Source organism: Cryptomeria japonica, chromosome 6 (genome assembly GCF_030272615.1).
Source record: "Cryptomeria japonica chromosome 6, Sugi_1.0, whole genome shotgun sequence".
Taxonomy (NCBI): domain Eukaryota; kingdom Viridiplantae; phylum Streptophyta; class Pinopsida; order Cupressales; family Cupressaceae; genus Cryptomeria; species Cryptomeria japonica.
This window is the reverse complement of record NC_081410.1, coordinates 29,312,473-29,333,426: the sequence shown is the minus strand read 5'-3', so window position 1 is coordinate 29,333,426 and position 20,954 is coordinate 29,312,473.

The window sequence follows — 20,954 nt, the reverse complement described above, 5'->3', positions numbered from 1 at the left end:
CAATGAATTGGGGCTTCGCAAGATACATAGAGCATCCACAAGATTCTCTAAAGAAAATAGGTCCAAGCAGTTCTGATGTTCTAAGCTAGAAAACTATCTCGAAATTCGAAAGTGATAACTTACCAAAACATGATTCATAAGTCTCGTGGTTTAGGAATAAGGAAGATGATCATGTTCACAAGTAAAATCCAACTTCACAAGATCTGGTGAGCCAATGCAAGAAAATGCAAAAAGAAATGTTGAAACTACAAAACAGATTACAAACTAAATAAATAAATAAAAATTGGTTGACGCAAGATTGCTAAGAATTGGGGATGCTCCTACATCAGACATCTGGGGTTGTTGAAAAATGTGAGTCCCTCACTATGCTAGGGTCAGAGGAAAACCAAGGCAGTCCACATCTACCTGAGAAATCCAAGATGAATCTTCAACTAGTTTGTCCTTCCATTTCACAAGATACTCCTTATACTGACTGCTCTAGGTACTACACCCAATCCTACTGTCCAAAATGTCTTCAATTTGATTTGGTTTCTTTTAGGGCAACTATTTCTCCAAGTCTGCAAAACTATCTATAGTGAATTATGATTCATGATACTGATGTAGATTTTCAATGTTGAATATAGGTGAAATACTCAAACTATCTGGTAGCTCCACTTCATATGCATTTCCAAAATGGAATATCCTCAAGATCTTGCAAGGTCCAAACTTCATTTGCAACTTGTTATAGGTTCCAAATGGAAATCTTTTTTTTCTCAGATACACCATCACTTCATTGCCAACTTCAAATTCCTTATGTCATCTCTTCTCATTTGCCTTTGCCTTATACTTCTTGTTCATATCCTCCAAATGTTCCTTAACTTGAATATGCAAGGCCTTTATGTAATCTACAAACTCATCTGCTTCTGCACTCCACTTGTCTTCATGACTTATATCTCTCAATTTTGATATACCTCTAGGATGTACTCCAGTAACAATCTCAAAAGGTGTTCTTTCGATACTCTTGTTTACTGAATTATTGTAGGCAAACTCTACTTGTGCAAGAATCAAATCCCAACTTCCAATTTTCTTCTGATACTCCTATTTTACTGAATTATTGTAGGCAAACTCTGCTTGTGCATCTCAACAAATTTCCCAAGCTCCTATTTACTACTTTTGTCTATCCATTAGTCTATGGGTGACAAGTAGCATTGAATTTCAAAAATGTCTTCATATTCTTCCAAAGTGTCTCAAAAAATAACTTACAAATTTAGTGTCTCTATCTGAATCTATGCTCAAGTAATCCATGCAATCTCACTACTTCCTTGAAAAAAAAGTCAACTACATGTATTGCATCTGATGTCTTCTTACAAGGTATAAAATGAGTCATCTTTGAGAATCTATCCACCACCACAAATATAGAATCATTTCCTCTTTGTTTCTTAGGCAATCCCAATATGAAATCCATGCTTATGTCCTCCCAAGGTCTCTCTGGTACTATTAAAGGCTTATACAATCCCACATTCTGACTGCTACCTTTTGCAACTTGACAAACTCTATAGCTCTGCACAAATTTCCTAACATCCTTATGAATTTGAGGCCAAACGTAGTGTTCACTCACTAATGCTACTATTTTGCCAACACCAAAGTGTCTAGCTAATACTCCACTATGCTTCTCTTTTATCAGATTCTCCCTCACAGAACTCTTAGGTATACACAATTGAACTCCCCTAAATAATATCCCATCTTGAATGAAATAATCCAACCACTAAATTCTATCTATCATAATCGGCTCTCTACATGCTTTCCAAGGTTCTGCAAAATCTAGGTCATCATCATACAAGCTCTTCAACTCCTCAAATCCTAATACTGTCACTCTCATCTCTGTCAGCAAATTCCTCCTCCTAATCAATGCATCAACAACTTTTTTTTACTTCCCACTCCTATGATTCAATGTAAAGGTGTACATCTACAAGAATTATACCCATCTAATATGTCTCTGATTTAACTTACTCTGAGTGTTCAAATACTGCAAGGCTTGATGGTCAGTATACAACACAAACTCCTTCGGAAATAGGTAATGTCTCCACTTTTTCAAGGCTTGAACTATGACATAAAATTCCTAATCATACACTAAATATCTCCTTCTATAATCATTCAACTTCTCACTGAAATAAGTTATTGCTCTCCCTTCTTGACTCAATACTGCTCCAATCGCATTCCCACTTGCATCACAGTCCACTTGAAATAATTTGTTGAAATTTGGTAAAGCTAACATAGGATGCTCAGTCACTTTCTGCTTCAACAATTCAAAACTTTTATTTGCTCCAATTTTCCACTTGAATTCCTTTCTATCTCCTCTCGTTGTCTCAATCATAGGGCTACAAGCTGAACTAGAATTTCTAATAAACTTCTGGTAGAAACTAGCCAATCCATGAAATGATCTTACCTCCCTAATGTTTTCCAGTATGGGTCATTCAACAATTGCTCTTACCTTCTCAGGGTCCATCTTTAATCCATCTATAGATATCAAAAATCCCAAATAGACCAACTCTTCCTTCATGAAAGTACACTTCTTAAGATTTATCAGCAACTTCTCCTCTCTCAACCTATGCAAAACTTGTCTTAAATGCAACAGGTGCTCCTCTTTTGTCTTACTAAAAATTAGAAAATCATCCAAATATACAATAACAAACTTGTTAGAGAGTTCAAATAACCTGAAGATAATTGAGAGGGGGGGTGAATCAGTTGTCACATATTACCAAAATATTTAGCAATTAAAAATTTAATACCAAAACCCAAAACATTAATACCAAAATGCTTAAACCAAATACCAGAATAGTAGTTAAACCAATTAAACATAAACAATAATCACAGAATAAATACCATCCACATGACACCGAGATTTATACGTGAACAACCCGGTAAAGGAAAAACTGTGGTGGGAAGCCTACCTGCACTCAAATAATACTTCTACAATAAGTATGTGAATTACAATTGAGGAGCCTGCACTTGCAGGAAAGCCAACAATGTAGAGCACACCGCTCATCACAAAAGGAGTCTCACTGACTACATAGAATTCCAGACTACAATCTGGAAGAAGGAATGAACTACAAAGATAGAATCTTGTATGCCAGAGTACAGTTCCAGTTAAGCTCAATACTAGAGGACTAAATCCTCTTACATAAACCCAATTCCATCTCCAATGATCGACCAAATCCTTTTCTTGAATGATATTACTTTATTCACACATTACAAATCCATATCCCATTCCTTGACCTTATACCTATGATGATATACAATGAGATCTTACATCATATATATATAAACCCTCGACAATAAACAATCAGGTCGGCCACCATACAATAGACCAATTGCATAACTACAAAACATGTCAGCCTTAGACCAAACAAATAGTATTGAACTCATAAGACATCCTGGAAACACATCGAGAGGTCTAATCCACACATTACATTAAGTCAGTCCATAACTTAGATCAACCGGGACCCAATATAGGTCCAGATGCTAAGGCAATGATTTCCATCTGCCAAGTCTCGAACATGATCACCAACATCATCTTAAATCTCCACCAAAAGCCGCACCAACACCACTTATGCATATCATCAAAAGCTCTGTCGGTGAAACCCTCACCAGAACCACAAGCCAAGCTTCCAAGAAAATAGGATAGCATCCAATCACCAGACCAAAACCAATTGACTGAATATAAACATGAGTATCATGAATGATCCAATTCCATAACCAAACCATATCAAAGCCTACCGAATCATGTTGGATCTAAACCAACCAGAAACTAATCAACCTACCAGGACCGAAAGGATGTCGGTAAAGCATCCAGAAAGCTAGTGTTGACATCAATGACAAAACATCAATGCAACACATAATCAATTCCTCCAAATGACCAACAATCTCCCCCCTAGTACATTTAGAGCTGATTTTCGACGGCCATTTGTCAGATTTGCGATGAATTTTCATCGGAGTACCCAAAAAATCAACCGTCAAAAACTCAGTGTCGGATTGGTCGACAATGCCATGCCCATCAAAAATACGACAATCCAATGGACTCTACCAATGGTCAAAGAAGTCATCGGAATTAGTAGATTTCATCGCAAAGCCAACGGCGATTTAGAACTTCGCACCGACAGTGATGCTATTTATCCTACATTTATGTCGTCGGTCAAAAGCTTGGTATTCATCATAATTCCAACGATGATAATTTTTATCAAAAAAAAATAATTATTATCAATGAGACCCAGCGATGTCTCATCAATATAAAAGAGCCATCGAAGGAAGGAAACACTGATGAATTCTAGAAAGGACTCACCAAAGATAATAACTTCATCAACAAAAGATATCGAAGAAAGAAGAGAGGGTCTTCATCGACGGAAAAAGTTCTCGAGGAAATAATACTATCGGTGCAACATAAAAAGGACCCACCGAAAGGAGCGTTTTCATCAAAAAATAATATTGATCTGAATTCAAAAGATATCGATGAGACCCAGCGATGTCTCATCGATATAAAAGAGCCATCAAAGGAAGGAAATGCCGATGAATTCTAGAAAGGAATCACCAAAGATAATAACTTCATCGACAAAAGATATCGAAGAAAGCAGAGAGGGTCTTCATCAACGGGAAAAGTTCTCAAGGAAATAATACTATCGGTGCAACATAAAAAGGACCCACTGAAAGGAGCATTTTCATCAAAAGAATAATATCGATCTGAATTCAAAAGGTATCGATGAGACCCAATGATGTATCATTGATATAAAAGAGCCATCGAAGGAAGGAAACGGCAATGAATTCCAAAAAGGACTCACCGAAGATAATAACTTCATCGAGAAAAGATATCGAAGAAAATAGAGAGGGTCTTCATCGATGGGAAAAGTTCTCGAGGATATAATACTATCAGTGCAACATAAAAAGGACCCACCAAAAGGAGCATTTTCATCAAAAGAATAATATTGATCAGACAAAAGGAAGCTACATTGATAAAAGATATCGATGAGGATATAGGTTTTGAGGAGGTTAAAAGGCATGTTCTCGGTATGCGTGGTTTTGCTGATGTAACTTTATCGGTGAAGAACGATAAGGGAAAATAAAGAAAAGCTTCAGTGAGATAATAGACTCATTCATTGACAGGGCATAGTGATATCGATGAAAGAAGTATTTTGATGGAAAAATAAAGGAGGACACCGAAGCCCAAGGTTTCTTCGACATAAGACCCGATGGATATCAGATATGTTTCAATGAGGAGATAGCCATACTGACCGAATACAGTATTTCGATGAAGGGAAAAAATACTTGATCGAAGTAACATTTGAAACAAAAGTATTGTCAATAGAAACAAAGAGATCGATGGACTAAAGAAACAAATGATGGAAAGACATATCCTCATCGAAATGATTATTGATTGCCGTGAAAATCAGAAACAAATCCCAGGGAAGGTCACATTGCCATTAAATTCAAATGTGTGCCCAAGTGACTGTTGTCCAAACCGCCATTACTAACTGATTAAATACGCCATAAGTAGTGGATCAACATCAAAGGACACAGCATTAAGGAATTCAAAGGTGACGAACTGAAAGTAGGAATTGGGCAAATTCACAGATAAAGCTCAGTAATTCCAAGTAAGTTGTTTGCACACAGACCTCTTTTTAAAAATTCAAATGGAATCATCATCTAAAACTAATAAGACCAGAAAGGGAAAAGAACCTATCGCTGCAAAAGAAAAACCTAAAAGACAAAAAAGGGAAGGGCATTCTTTGGCCTAGGACCTGATTGACGAGTGGCCATCATCCAGTTTGAGGTCCAAGAAGATTAGAGCTGATGAGGAAGGCCTGGAGGACCAGTTTGAGGATCTTGGGGACATATGGACAAAATTAAGAGGGTATGAATTATTCATATATGGGTACAACAAAAGAGTTGCCCCTCAACCTATCAACAATTTATCGTGATTGAACTTAGGAAGGTTAGCTATGGCTAATGTATTCGTGAATGTGGAGCTCTTGAAGCATTGGCAAACAATTATGACCCTAAAACCAGGACCATATATAACTACATGGGTGAGCCAATTCTTGCAATCACAAAGGAGGTTATTGACACCGTGTTCAAGTTGGATTGGGGATTTGAAGAATTGATTGACCTCAAGAAGTTAATAAGTGAATATTTTAACCTAGAGCACATTTACAAAATGTGGAGACTCCCTATACATAGACCTAGGAATGTAGAGTCCTTAGTGCCACTAGGTCAGGATGACAAAGCTCCCTATGATGTCAACTCTTTCCATCCATATTTCAAGTATACCTATTACTATGTTGCCCAAGTGCTAGGGATACAAGCCCATCCTTTGATGGATATTTCAGCCATGGTCATTTGTGCCAATTTGCAGTCTAAGGACCCCCGCTTCTTTGATTTTTCTTCTTATTTGGTTGAGGTTTTGAATCATGGGCTAGAAAAGTTAAAGGGGGATGTCATCAATGTTCATTTTAAGCATTATTCCTTACTTATGCATATGTTATTGTATGTGGGCCAAGATGAAGGTTTATGGCCAGAAGAGTTATGTGTCAGGACATATGACAATGCTGGGATGAGAAAACCAGTGCAACTATGGGTTTCTTCATGGGACTATAGGTATGTGAATAATCAATATTGGCATTTTGAGGAGTTCTTTGTCAAGCCATTATATAGACTGCTGGGATGCCCGTATGATCATGCCCTTGCACTAGAGGTTCAAATATTCCTAAGACCAAAAGATTTCACTAAAGATCCCTCAATTGAACACAATTGGGGAGATTGGTATTATTTTTTAGACTGCACACAAGTCAGGGTATATGGGTTCGAAGGGAGACCATACTTACTACCACTTATAGTCCCTAATAGAGTGGCTTGTCTAGAAATTGTGAGGCAACTATCAATAGTGATTACAGAACATCTGACAAGCCATGGGAAACAATCAATTGTACCTGGGTTGTTAGTATTTTCAGATTTTATTGTGAAAAGTTCAAAGAGTTATGGCCTACTGCAGACAAAATTGGATTATTATGGCATGGCTATGGGGGATCCAAGGCCCAATTTTGATCCAGAAGGATACATAAGGATAGCCCAATCATCACAAAAGCTGAAGGCTGGAGAGCATAAATCTTACCTACCGGATGACCTCATTAAGAACATTGGCAAAGAAGAGGCCAGAGTGAAGTGAATAAAGTTTGAGAAAGCAATGCAGTCTTATAAATGGAAGATTTTTAGAAGGAAGATGGATGAGAACGTGCTACAAAAGATTGAAGACCCCTTGGAGTTGGCCAACAAACTTATGGAGCATGAATTGGAAATACTTGAGGGAGTCCCGCCTCATGTTTTTAGGGATTACATTGATACTATTAGGAATACAGAGCCTTTGGCTCATATGTCTCCTGCTTCCACATCTGGCATCATTCCATTCACTCCTCGAGAGGATTACCCCCCTGGTTATGCAGAGGATACACCGATAGACTTGGCAATAGGACAACTAAATGTCCGAGAAGTGGTTGACATCAGATTCCTAGAGCATGAGGATTTCATTATTGATAATGACTTCATTGCTTCCAAGGAGTTCACTGCATTCCTCTATCAACATAAAGGATCTCAAATTAAGAATAACATGAGAAATAGTGAAGAAAAGAAGTAGCTTCAAAAGTTACAAGAGGAGATGGATCCTATGATGAGAGAAATGACACTTGAGAAGGGAAGACGGTTGCTTAAGGAAGCTGGTGTGCTATTATACTCTGGATGGGACATGAACTCTGCCTTGTTGTTTGATGGATTCCTCGAGAAATAGGAACCAAGTAAGCAAATGATGCCAAAAGAGATTTATAAACTCTTTAGAGGATCAGGATATGATCCAGATCAGAAGGCTCTTCTACAGTGGGCTATCTATCCCAAAGATAAAAGACCTATATTGGTTGATACAAAAGAAGCTTTTGGACATTTGATGGTGCAGCAGGTTGGAAAGACTGACCCTAGAACAACTACCAAACTAAATTTGGATGTCGCTAAACTGAACCAAGATCAGATAGAGTTTCTGGTCTGAGAAAATTCTACATACAAAAGCCTATATGAGAAAACCGATGAAGAAAAAAAGAGGTTACAAGCAAGATTGCTTCAGATTGATATAGGTACCAGTTAAACAAGGATGACATATGGTGTTGACAAAGATGCCATGGATGCCTTCATAGATGCTATGTATTGGAGGAACAGGGCCGAAAAGACATCTCGGCAAGTAAAAAGGAACAACAAAAGATGGATAAGTTAGTTCTCGAGGTCGTTGAGCATAGATTCAAAAGTATGGTGTAGGTTGCAAAAATCTATTGGAAGACATACACTGGAACAATCAAAGCTTTGAAAGAGCATGAAAGGCTCAGGTCTCAGTTGGAAGGCATGATGAATGACAACAGTCTGATGAATCCAGGTGAGAAAATTGAAGTTGAGGCTTACTTGAATTCTCGTGATGAATTGGAAAATCAATTAAGGAAAGAGATTCAGCGGCTGGACGATGGGAATACCCCTAGGGTGCCCTCTTTTTACAGTAATGGTGAGTTAGTATCATTGGAATAGTGGAAACAAGAGTTCAGTGATGAGAAGAATCGAGCAGTAGCAGAGTTGGATCAGGACAAAGAATTGTCACTTTGTGTGAACCATATTCTATCCAATAATTTCTAGATAGAAAGCGACATGAGGACACTAAAAAATGATGTTATAATGTATAAAGATGATAAGTACATTGAACACATAGGAATGTTGAACTTGTTTATCTTCCAGTTTGTTAACAAAAGTGATAATTAATAGTTATGTGCTGAAAAGCCACGATGCTTGGTGACAATGTATACCCTCATATAAATGAGGGAACTTTTGTAACAATAAGGATCCTTAGAGAAGAAGTAGAATATAGCCTCAGGCTTACTATTGTACCATTTTGCAAACATACATAATATAATCAGTCATCTTTCCTTTGTGTATATGTTGTGGATTACTGCATCTTTCTGTAGGTAGTTTCTTGTGATATTATCTAAAGGAGATAAGGTTACTTGTGTCCTTCCAGTAAAACTTTGTGTTTCATATTGTGGATTTGAATAAAATATTTACTTGCGAATATAGTTTTGTATATAGTGCGTCTGCATATGTATATAGTTTTGTTTATAGGTGGAAAGCCTAAGGTTCAATGTCGAACTTGGTTGCTCTGATACCATATGTAATATTCCATTAATTCTATACTTAAAGAAAATAAATTGTTATCTATATTAAGATAAAAAATTGAGCATTTCAAAATAAAACATAACTACTTCAATTGAAGGAGAAAACTAACTAAATGTTCTTCAACATAATAAGAATCTACCTAATTTATCTAAAAGGAAGGTAATCTTTTAACGATAAAAAACATTGAACAAATATTATTAAGCTAATCAATATGAGAAAGGAATTCAAATGACAAGTTTCATTTTTGAGGGAAGAGATAAAGGTTCAGAGCTTACAATTCATTTAACTTTCCAACTAAAACTTTTTGTATCAAGCCTCGACATAGTTTGGAATAGGGAGAGCATCATCAAGGGCTTCTCCATTCAATCGTAGACTTGCCAGTCTCCCATGCCCCTTCCAATTGGAAGAGACCCAACCCTTCATGAGGGTGCATTCTAAGGATTGGGTCTCTTTTACATCTAGCCATCTGATCTTGGTGTTCAAAACCTATATGCAACTAGTCAGTCACACACTATAAGGTAACCCCTAACTACTATGACCATCTGACTAGTAGGTGTATCTAGTTCATGTGATCTAACAATCACTTAGATAAAGCATCACCATCTTGGCCAAGGTTTTAACATTACAAGCACCAATGTGTTGTTAGTGTTCACCTTGAGTGTCAAATTCAAAAGACAAAGACATCATATGATCATTGAGCAGTTATCTGAAATGAAAATTATAGCTAGGTATTGTGACTATAAGATAGAAACCATCCTAGGAGCCTCCAATATATCAAAAGTTGAGAAAGTAGCAAGCTTACTGTACAAAGACAATGATCACTATAAAGTTGCAGTCAAGTTCAAAGCATTGATTTGTGGGAACAAAGGGTTTCATATGGGGATAGAGCAGTCTCATGAAATATCATGACATTCATAATCATAATCTAAAGAGTAGTCAAATCTTCAAGATAGAATGGTGATAGTGCAGTCATTTTTTAATTGTTTTGGACATTTCAAGCTATGTTTTCCTAATAGATGGTCAAGTATAGAACAACAATACTTAGAAAATACAGTCTAGAGAGATTGCAGTCTACAGTAAAGCCAGTAGGCACTCATACCTAGTACCAAATAAAATGACAATAATCAAGTCTACTGAGTGAAAAAGAGCAGGGTATAAGTTTCCAAAAGGTCTTTTCAAACCTTAACAACAAATAACGCGTTATTGCTGTAGCATTGTCAAAACTTGACAAGAACAACACCTTATAACCTCAAGAGGCATAGCAGTCATAGGGCAACTCATGTCAAATGTGCACCTCAATACAATAAATAATATTAGTTTGTAGCCCTATAGCATCATAATGCAGTCCTTGACCAAGTATGCATACAAGAAACATCTAGTTCTATTAAGGCACAAGCATCAAAGTCAGAGGTTATGACAACTAGTCAAAAACATCAAGTACAAAAAGGTTAGTCTCAGTCACTAGAACACAATTTGAAAAATGCATTAGGAGTTGTCCTCCTTACAAATAGTGCAACATTAAAAAGGTATTATCAAAGCTACAACCATAATTCAAAGAGTAAGCTTACAAAGATAGGACAAAGCTAGGTACAGTCATAAGTCAAGGCAAATACATAGTTGAAACTCAGTCCAAAATAGTGAAGAAGTGCAACAAATGATGTGAGAAGTCTAAAGAAGTATTATATAAATCATGAGTCAAGGATTAATGAAGAGATTTTTTGCATCCATGATACAATCCTTAAAAGCATCCATGATACAATCTCAAACACACTTTTTGTCGTTCTCTTGGTGATTGCGCCCAATTGTGTATGTCTTGCTTATGTATGAAAATGGTATTTTGTAGCTTTCCACCGACGATGTATTTGAGATGTCTTTGATTTAGATATGGCGTGAGCTTAGTCGTAGAGTGAGACTAGGGAGTTGGACCATCTCAACCATCATGTGCTTGCATATGTATATAGTTTTGTGTATTCATTAAAGATTTTGATTTAATTTTAATCATCTAAAGAGTAATATTCATGACTTACAAGTAATAAAAAAACTTACAAGGATGAGGCATATTCATAACTTTTGCAGTCCTACCTTGGATATCAACACTAGAAGCAACTCATATTGTTCATGTACAGACAAGACAATATGGGAGTTCATTATACCTAGCAACTTGTGGTGTTGTTGTTCGTGTTGGCTCTATTGGACCCTGCAATTAAGATTCAATATTCATTATTCAATAAGATTAAATGTGCAACATAATGAAATATTGAAAAGTGTGTTATCTTGTTGAGCTTCGCTTAGTTTTGAGAATAAGTTAATATTATCTACTTAACAGGGCCAACCACATGAAGGTGGAAGATCATTTGGCCCCTCCCCCCCCCTAACATCACTCTAAATTCCCCGTTAACATCTTATAACATTTATTCATTCATTCTTTCTACCATTAATAAAATATAGCATTCATTCATTAATATCACATAACGTTCATTAACACATAACATTGATTAACATTAATTAACACGCAACATTCATCAATATTAATTAACACATATCATTCATAACCATTAATTAGCACATAATTACATTCACTAACACATAAAAACCAATCATTATCAAATAAGTTATATTACAATCATTTATTTCTTTGTTTTATCTTTGAAGCTATGAAAAGACTAAGTGGAACATCGGTTTCTTCATCATTTACCCCCTCTGCAGATGTTATGCCAAATGCTCATGATCTCGATGTATGCCTAGTCCTATACTGAGGATGAGGACGCTAAAGCGAAGGGGGGTCGTCTACAATAACAAAGAAATGGGTTAAATTCAAAAAAAAAAAAAGTATTGTTACAAGTATTTCATTAATTTAGAGAACATAATTGTTGTGTTCTTTACCTGATGGGGCCACATCATTTTGTGTAGCCTCAACCTCAACATGTTGAACACCCTCTAGATCAGCTGTAGTTGAAATACTAAAGGTTACATTAATGTTGAACACCAATTGCAATTATATTTGTTTAAAGCAATAACAGTGGTCCTCTTTACCTGAGTGGGGAACATCACGTTCTTGATGTTGTGTACCCAGATCATGCTCCACTTGCTCACCACCGACTACATGCTTTAAAATATTAACAAAAAAGGTTACATTAATTACTACTCTAATTACAAATTAAGATGTTTAATTGTATTAATATCTAAATAAATAAATTTGAATAGAAAATGATTACCTCCACTACTGGGATGCACATCTAGACCTTCATGTGCAGGTGGTGTTTCACAATTAGCAGATTGCATTCCAATGACATGTACATTGTTATCATTGCTTCATTATTTAAAACAAATATAGTCACTTTATGTTGGAACTCAAAATCAATTAGATTATTGGTAAAGTATTCAATTTGAAACAACTTCTATTTAGCATATTTACCTGTGTGACGGATGCACTCGAATGTTGTGTATGCCCACTCAATTCTCATAGCCGATCAGCCATGGCTGAATAGCCTTGCTGGTAGGCAATTCTCTTGTCATCTTCTATGGGCACTCTATTGAATTCAGAGCCCTGCATTTTTGCTTGGTACCATGAATTTTGCTTGCATTGTTTGATAAAAAAAAACGTTTGCAATTTATTAATATTTTGATGCAATATTTCATTTACATGAGATACTTACAATTCATGTAACCACCAAAGCTGAGTTTGTGTTGCCCATGCTTTTCTTGCCTTGCCCTGGTTGCCTTTGACGTGTCACTCAATCTATAAAAAGTTTGAAATATGTTAGATTATATAAATATAAAGAGTAATTAATTAGTACATAATTACATTCTTAATAGTATCGCATACCTTCTTCTGGCATCTAGTGGTGTATTTCCTTTTTTCCTTTCAAATTTCTCCTTGGCATCCAAAATTAGGTCCTTCCACTCCCTCTCTAGAATCATGGGGGGACACTCGTACTTTAGGTTCCTCTCCAAATGGGTCTTATATTGGTCCCTCACATACTTTAGATATGTGCCAGCTTTTTCAAGGAGCTTGGTTTTGTCAAAGGTGTCATTTCCAAACCACTCAACCATTTGGTTTGTCAATTCATCTTTTAACCTTTTTTCTTGGTCATTCCACCTTTTAAAGAAAAAACAAACATGTTAGATTTAGAAATGAACTGAAGCTACATTTATTACACTTCAAGAAATGGATCAAAGGAAAACTATTCTAGCAATGATATGAAATCAAAAGTGGATTAGGGTTAGTTCACATATGATGTACCACCTTTTACGTATGGTGGGCCCAAATATCTACAATGCAATGTCACTAAGATGTTTATAGAAAATATCATTGCCTGCAAAAAATTCATGGGATCATTAGTCCAAAATGAGTGATCACAAAGTAAATTACAATTAGAGTATATATAATAATAATTTTAAAGTACCTGGAACCTTTTGTATCTTTAAGGGAATCATTTCTTCGTCGCTCACCACCAATGTGGCCTGCAACGTTCCTGTACTAGCAATACGAGAAGATCCAAGAAATTATGGTATGTTATCAGCAATAGTCACCTCTGGCACTTCCTCACGTGCATCTCCTCCTGCAAAAAATGAATCCACTATGAAATGGCATTAGAATTCAAGAAAGAATGCTTGAAGGGAAATAAACACATGACAGAAGATAGAGAAAAAGAGGGATCTACCAATAGTGGGCGGTCCAATATGACGTGCACTAGAGGATGTCTATATGCTACGTGTTGCCGATATTGCAGTCGGCAATACAGGTGAGGGTAACCTCTGATGAGGCGGTGACGGCATTTGCACAGTAACATTGACAACACCTAAGAATAATACATTAAATATATTGAAAACATTAAATATATGAAAAGTGCAAGAATTGTAAACAAGGATGAACCTTTATTTTGAAAATTGATAGTATCAAGTATGATGTGTTTTGGGAACTCGGAGTGATAAGCCAAGCAAGTGATAATACAAGAAAATCATCATCACCTAAAGATCTCGCAACACCCTGATCATGGGAACGACTTTGATGAGGGCACATAAATTGTTGTAAAAACAATACGTACATATTTTAGTTAATGACATAAAAGAGAATAAAATATAAACCATTATTAAACTTTTGTTATAATTAAAGCTTTCATTACTGCTTACTTGCAAATTTTTTTCTTGTCCAAATCAATAATGCCATCCTCTCTTGTATCTCATCAGTGATAGGATGTACGACTGCCAAAGAAACAATCTCTTTTCTAATTTTTGTAATAGGCATTTTAAAGAATTTCATAAGGTCTATGGGATCTTCAGGGTCATCATCGCTTAACCCTAATGATTCCATATCCCTAGAAAGGTGCTTAGGTACTGCAACTCCCTTTCCCTTTCCCCGAACATCCATTTGTGTCAAGAATATCATTAACAATTACAAAATTAGTATAAATCACTAAAAAAAAGAACATAATAATGTAACAGTTTGCTTCTATCTAATTTGTACAATCACAATGAGGTTTACCTGCTTGGTAGAAGTGTCACAAGCTACATCTCTATCTGTGATATGTGATGGATCCATGTCGGCCTGTGACAAAGAAAAAATATAAAAAATGTTAGTGAAATTGAACCAATAGACTTAGCAAAAAAACTTCATAATAAAATGATATATTGGATTCATTAATTGGAGGTTGGTTAATTTAAATGGTATATAGTATGTACCACCCCCATGATATTAACTTTGTTTCTATTTATATGATTCAAACTGTAATCGATTAGAAGCTCTTCACCTGCACTTATTGATTTTGTCATACATACAATACACGATTTCCCTCACACGCCTCAAATATGCAATTGGGTTGTTTATTAGTTGACCCAGGTCTCATACTATTTATAAAACCTGCAATATTCCCTGTTGCTTTTGGTTGACCATCAATGTATACAGCCACTCATTTACTTTGATCATTATATTTCTATTGTATATAATTTGTTGACAGTGCATACCTACGCATACTTTTTTTATATTTAACAATCTGCATCCAATGTTTGTAATTGTAACAAGGTCCAACAAAATCTATCAATTTTGCAACTCTATTGTAACAAACCTTTATGCCGTCCATGGAAAATAAGCCTAAACCATGTAACAACGAAGGTGCTATGTGATATATCCTATCGTTAACACAAAAATTGGTGTTTATTGGAGGAAGTTCCTTGGGCACCCATTGTTTCTATAGATGTATGTAACTTAGTGGTACCTCAATGTCACATTTGGTCTCATCATCATAAGAACATGACCCCCCTTGAGCAAGGAAAAATTTCATGCGTTTATTGAATTTTCTTCTAATCTTTTGACCTCTTGTTGATCTCCCTATTGTAGGCCTACTACATGTGTCACTTTCATTTTCTATTACTGCATTTTCCTCACTCGACGAAGACAAATCTGACAAATACCTATTTGGGGGTACTTGCACTCCATGAAATGAGAGAGTTAATTGGTAATGAGAGAGAAATTTTGCAAATGAGGGTAATGTTGATGAAGAAGTCAGCCCTAAAGTTGATTTTGGGATGAAAATTGGAATAAGTCCAATCGGGGCCTCAAGTGTTGATAACTGTATTAGATTTGCTGCTAATGTCAAGGTTTGAAAAACTGAGGAAGTTTGTTTTCCAAGTAATTTAAAAAAAATAAACTATTTCTATAGGGTGTATTGACTAGTTATACCTATCCATCCATGAGACTGTGCAGGATCCTCGTCAAAGGGGTTCAGGGTCCTGTACAATGTAGACTATGCAGGATCCTCAACTAAATGGTTGACGATATCTGTAGTCAATGACCTATTCCCACCAAGGGTGACAGCATCACATAGGGACTATACCTGAAATCAACACCATCAATTGAGCATCATAAGCATTACTATATTTGTAAGTTGATAAACAATAAATATATATGTATCATAAGCATCAGAAGCATCACATATCATGTGTCATCATAAACATGTAATCCATCACATATGTATCATAAATCACCATCCATCACACAGGTAATAAACAATCCACATTCTATAAATAAACACAAAGTTCAAAAAATGTCACATACATCATCATAAACATGTGATCCATCACATATATATTTTAAATCAACATCAATCACATAGCTAATAAACAATCCAATTTCCATAAATAAACACAGTTTAAAAATTATCACATAAATAGTCACTCTCCCTATCTCCATCTCCATATTAAAAGGAGCATCATGAATTAATTATGTAATGGCATTAGAATTCAAAACATAATGAATTAATTATGTAAAAAAAATTCTATCAAGAAGTCAATATTAAATAGATAATATACTAATCATGTACCTCATACATTTCATTCTTCAACATCATGAACATCAAGGTCATCATCGCCAACATCATCATCATCATCATCATCATCATCATCATCATCATCATCATCGCCATCATCATCATCATCATCATCAACATCTTTGCCATCACCATCACCATCACCATCACCATCACCATCACCATCACCATCATCATCATCATCTTCTTCTTCTTCTTCTTCTTCTTGTTCTTCTTCATCATCATTGAGAAATTGTCGATCATGATCATCATCCACTTCATCTTCTACTTCTTCGGTATCTTCTTCTTTGGTATCTTCTTCTTCCATCACATTATACTTTATCGTCCTTCCTCTTGGATCATGTCTAACAACAAATGACCAACCCGGTTTATGTGGAACCTCTAAGTAAAATACTTGCTCACATTGGCTTGGAAGAACATAGGGTTCATCCCCAATTGGTTCAAATGACCTTGTATTTAGCATTATAAAACCATTATCATGTTCAATAATAGTTCTATCAGGATCATTTTTATTCAATCGTAGCCTATACCATTTGACGATGAACAAAACTAATTTGAAGGAATTAAAGTCACACTCAAGTATATCATCCAAAATGCCATAGTATCGATTTTGAGACTGTTGAGGATGAGTGTCATTTCTCGATGAAATATTTATCACCTCAAAGACTACAGTGATGCCAAAATCACAAGTTTTCTTCATGTCATCCAACTTTTTTATGCAAAATTTATGACCATTGCAGCACATAGCGTTGTGATGTTTGACCTGCGATATGTCAAACATGTAAAATTTATTGCATTGTGAGTTGATAAACATATGGGTGATTAATAAATTTATACGTCCCTGTTTATCTCTTAAACCATATGCTAAATCAATTTCCCTTTGTGTAACATTGGAATCTCCATTACTATGTGCTTCTTTAACCAATGAAGCCACACCTTCCCATGTTAACGTGCGTCCAGAATGTTGAAAATGTTCAATCCATACTATCATCCAATCAAGATTGTTTGCAATATACAAATGTAGTGCATCCCACTCTCGACCAACTATACAAAAAATAAATAGATGTCTTACAATCGATTTATTTTGAAGATTAAGAATTAATTAACTACAATAACATCTTATAATTACCTCTCACTTTCCTCAATCTACCTTTCCCCGTCAAGTACTCCCCTTCGAATTTGTTAATCGTCTTGGGATCCCAAATGCGATCCATGTGGATCTTTGCTGCAAACTTAGGAAGATATTCAAAAATGTACACCATAGTCTGGTATACCATATATGCCTCCACCATAGAACCCTCAGGATGTGCTCTTTGTCGAACCAAAGCCTTCAAAAATTTCAAGTGCCTCTCAACCATCCACATTGACCTAGTGTGTATAGGTCCACACAATTCAATCTCCTCAACTTGGTGTATGAGGTAGTGTTCTTGTGCATTTAAAAAAGCTAGAGGTAGACACTTTTGCATTTCACCCCTTAAATGAGGAATTTTTCTCTTTCAATATTTTATATCTTTATGGATTTCTTTACATGACAACCACCTACAAGGTATTCAAGACACAAAAAAATATATTACATAACAAGTAAAATAAATTGCAAATATAATATCTATACAACAAACTAAACAAATATCACTACTTACCTCATGTATTTTCCAAGATCATATATGACTTGCTTGACATTATTGTCGAAGTCATCTAGGAGAGATAGAGGTAGAATGTACTACAACAATTATAAAATTATCTTTTCATTTTTTTGTAACATAATGAAAAGTACACGTATGGGCAGTACTTAAATACATACTAAAAACACAAGAACATGAATTACCTTAATGAAGGTATGCCAATCATGTGTTTTAATCCTTGGCCCAAATTCACTTTTCTTTGATATGAGATTGTTTATGTTCGTAGCAAATCCTCTGGGAAATTGAATTTTTCGTATGACTTCTTTTATAGAATTGCTTTGCTAGTCCGTTAATAACCAAGGAAGCTCACTTATATTAATCTGGTCTCCATGGCTATTTGATTGAATGACATTTATCATTGCATGATTGGAATCGTAGATGTCACTACATATTTTGACAATTTTTTCTTTGTCACGCCTTCCATCCAATATTTTCCATACTATCTCTATTATATTCTTTCCAATATGCATACTATCAAACAAATGAACAATTTGTAACTGCTCGTAGTAGGGTAACCTACTAAATTGTCAGGGATAACTTTTTAGTCCCTTAGGAAGGTGGTCATTTATGCCTTCACGACCTTCATGATCATCAATCACATCATCAATAAACAGAACAAAATAGAAAAGATGTTTTATGACAAACCAATAGATGGAATGACATTACCTTGATGATTAATGCTATTATATTCCAACTTCCATAGGTGAGGTGTCATTCTTTGTGGCTTTGATGTATTGTCTTCTTTCCCATTGAAAAGATGTTTTTCAGTATTTCGATACTTATGATTTTTGTGGAGAAAGTGCATATACTCATCAAACACATGCTTTCCTAAACTTTTTGAATGACGAGATTTCATCTTTGGACCACAAACAGGACATGCAAATTTTCCCTTTGTTTGAAGACCTACAAGATAATGTATAATTGGATTAAATATGATAATTTTTTGAATTATAATGTTCATGCACAACTTAAACACTATAACATACCACAAAAATGTGTTAGCCTGGGGTATTGTGTATTGTCCATAGAAGCATCGCATGGAATTGAAATTGTCTTTGTCCTATTGGTCTAGAGATGTCATACATAGTGACACCATTCCATAACTCCAGCAACTCACCGATAAGAGGCTCGATATATACATTCATATCTTTAACTTGGTACTTACCTAATCGAATGAACAAAAACATTACATAATTATTATGACCATTTTACTACAATATTTATAATTAAATTTAGATGACTATATTTAAATGATAAAATACTTGGAACAATCATTGCCAACATTATGTGCTCCCTCTTTATTGACATCCATGGAGGAATGTTATTGTTGATAACAAAAATAGGCCACACTGAGTAAACAGATCTCATCTCTCCAAATGGATTGACACCGTCCGCTGCCAATGAAAGCTTGAGATTATGAGGTTCTTCTTTAAAGTGTGGCCATGTTTTCTCTATGTCCATAAATGTTGAACCATCCATAGGTATTCGAATAATGTCATCTCGACTTCTATTGCATGCATGGTAATCCATAAATTGTGCCAAGCTAGTGCACTTGAATAATCGTTGCATTTCCACATTTCTTATGGTAGGCAAAGACATTAGGTACTTGAGAGGTAGACTCATTATGGGATTCAAGGAGAATACATAGATGCTTGACCCCACGGGCTCCCCTCCATGGCACTCACTTCTCAGGGCAGCCAAGCATCAGTCCCCATGGAATCTCCCCATGGTGAACTTAGTATCTCTTCCAAGTATCCGAACTTGTCCTTCTCAAGCAACTAGAAGGGTTTTTGGCCTCTAAAAACAAGGTATGTAGTAAGGATTTCTATTAAGCATTACTCCTTGATGTCACGCAAGCATGATTGAGACATTAAGCCCATCAAGATACCAAACAAATGTAGTCACGCAAGCGCGATTTAGACCAAGAGGCCCTACTTAGATGTTGATATGAGAAAGAGTTCAAGGGGCATCACTTCCCAAGTAACTGCAATTCCCACGTAACACTTCCTTCAAAGCTTTCGCTCATCAGGTATTTTTTTTATAGTGAGTTAGAATGCCAAGGAATTCTAGCCGTACTCACTTTGGGTCGTCCCCTTCTCACGATTATCACTTGCTTGCTAAAGCAAAGTGGTCGGGAAGGCAGGCCCTCTAATGGAGACAAACAATCAACAACACAAGCATGGTATCGAAGATTTGGATTTCTGATCACCCTTTGAAGGATGAGAGCATACTCTCCTACTCCAATGTCATACTTAAAAAACAAAGCAAACAAGGGTTCATTTCCACCTATTTATAAATCACTAAGTGCCTAATTAAAAACTCAAACACACAATTTGGTTGTTTCTCCAAGGCAACCTGCAAAACACATGTCAGAAGTTTGATTTGTTGTCTTTGACCATCGAATCTGCATAACACATGTTAGTAGTTTGATTTTTGGTCTTTGTCATGCATATGCCAAGATCCTGCACAAATAATTAGTACCAAAATCCAAAGCATAGATGATCTGATTTATCAAAATTATCAAAAAAAATTAAGAATTTCAGTCCACTTTGAGAAGGCATAACTTTCTCATCCTAGCTCCGAATTACAAACCGTTTGATGCGTTGGAAAGGTATTCAAATAATCTAGAACCAAATTTCGGAAACATCAATGATGTCTCATCATGTTTACAGGCACCATATTTGTCCAAAAATGCACCAAAAACCCTCAAAATTGCAATTTACTA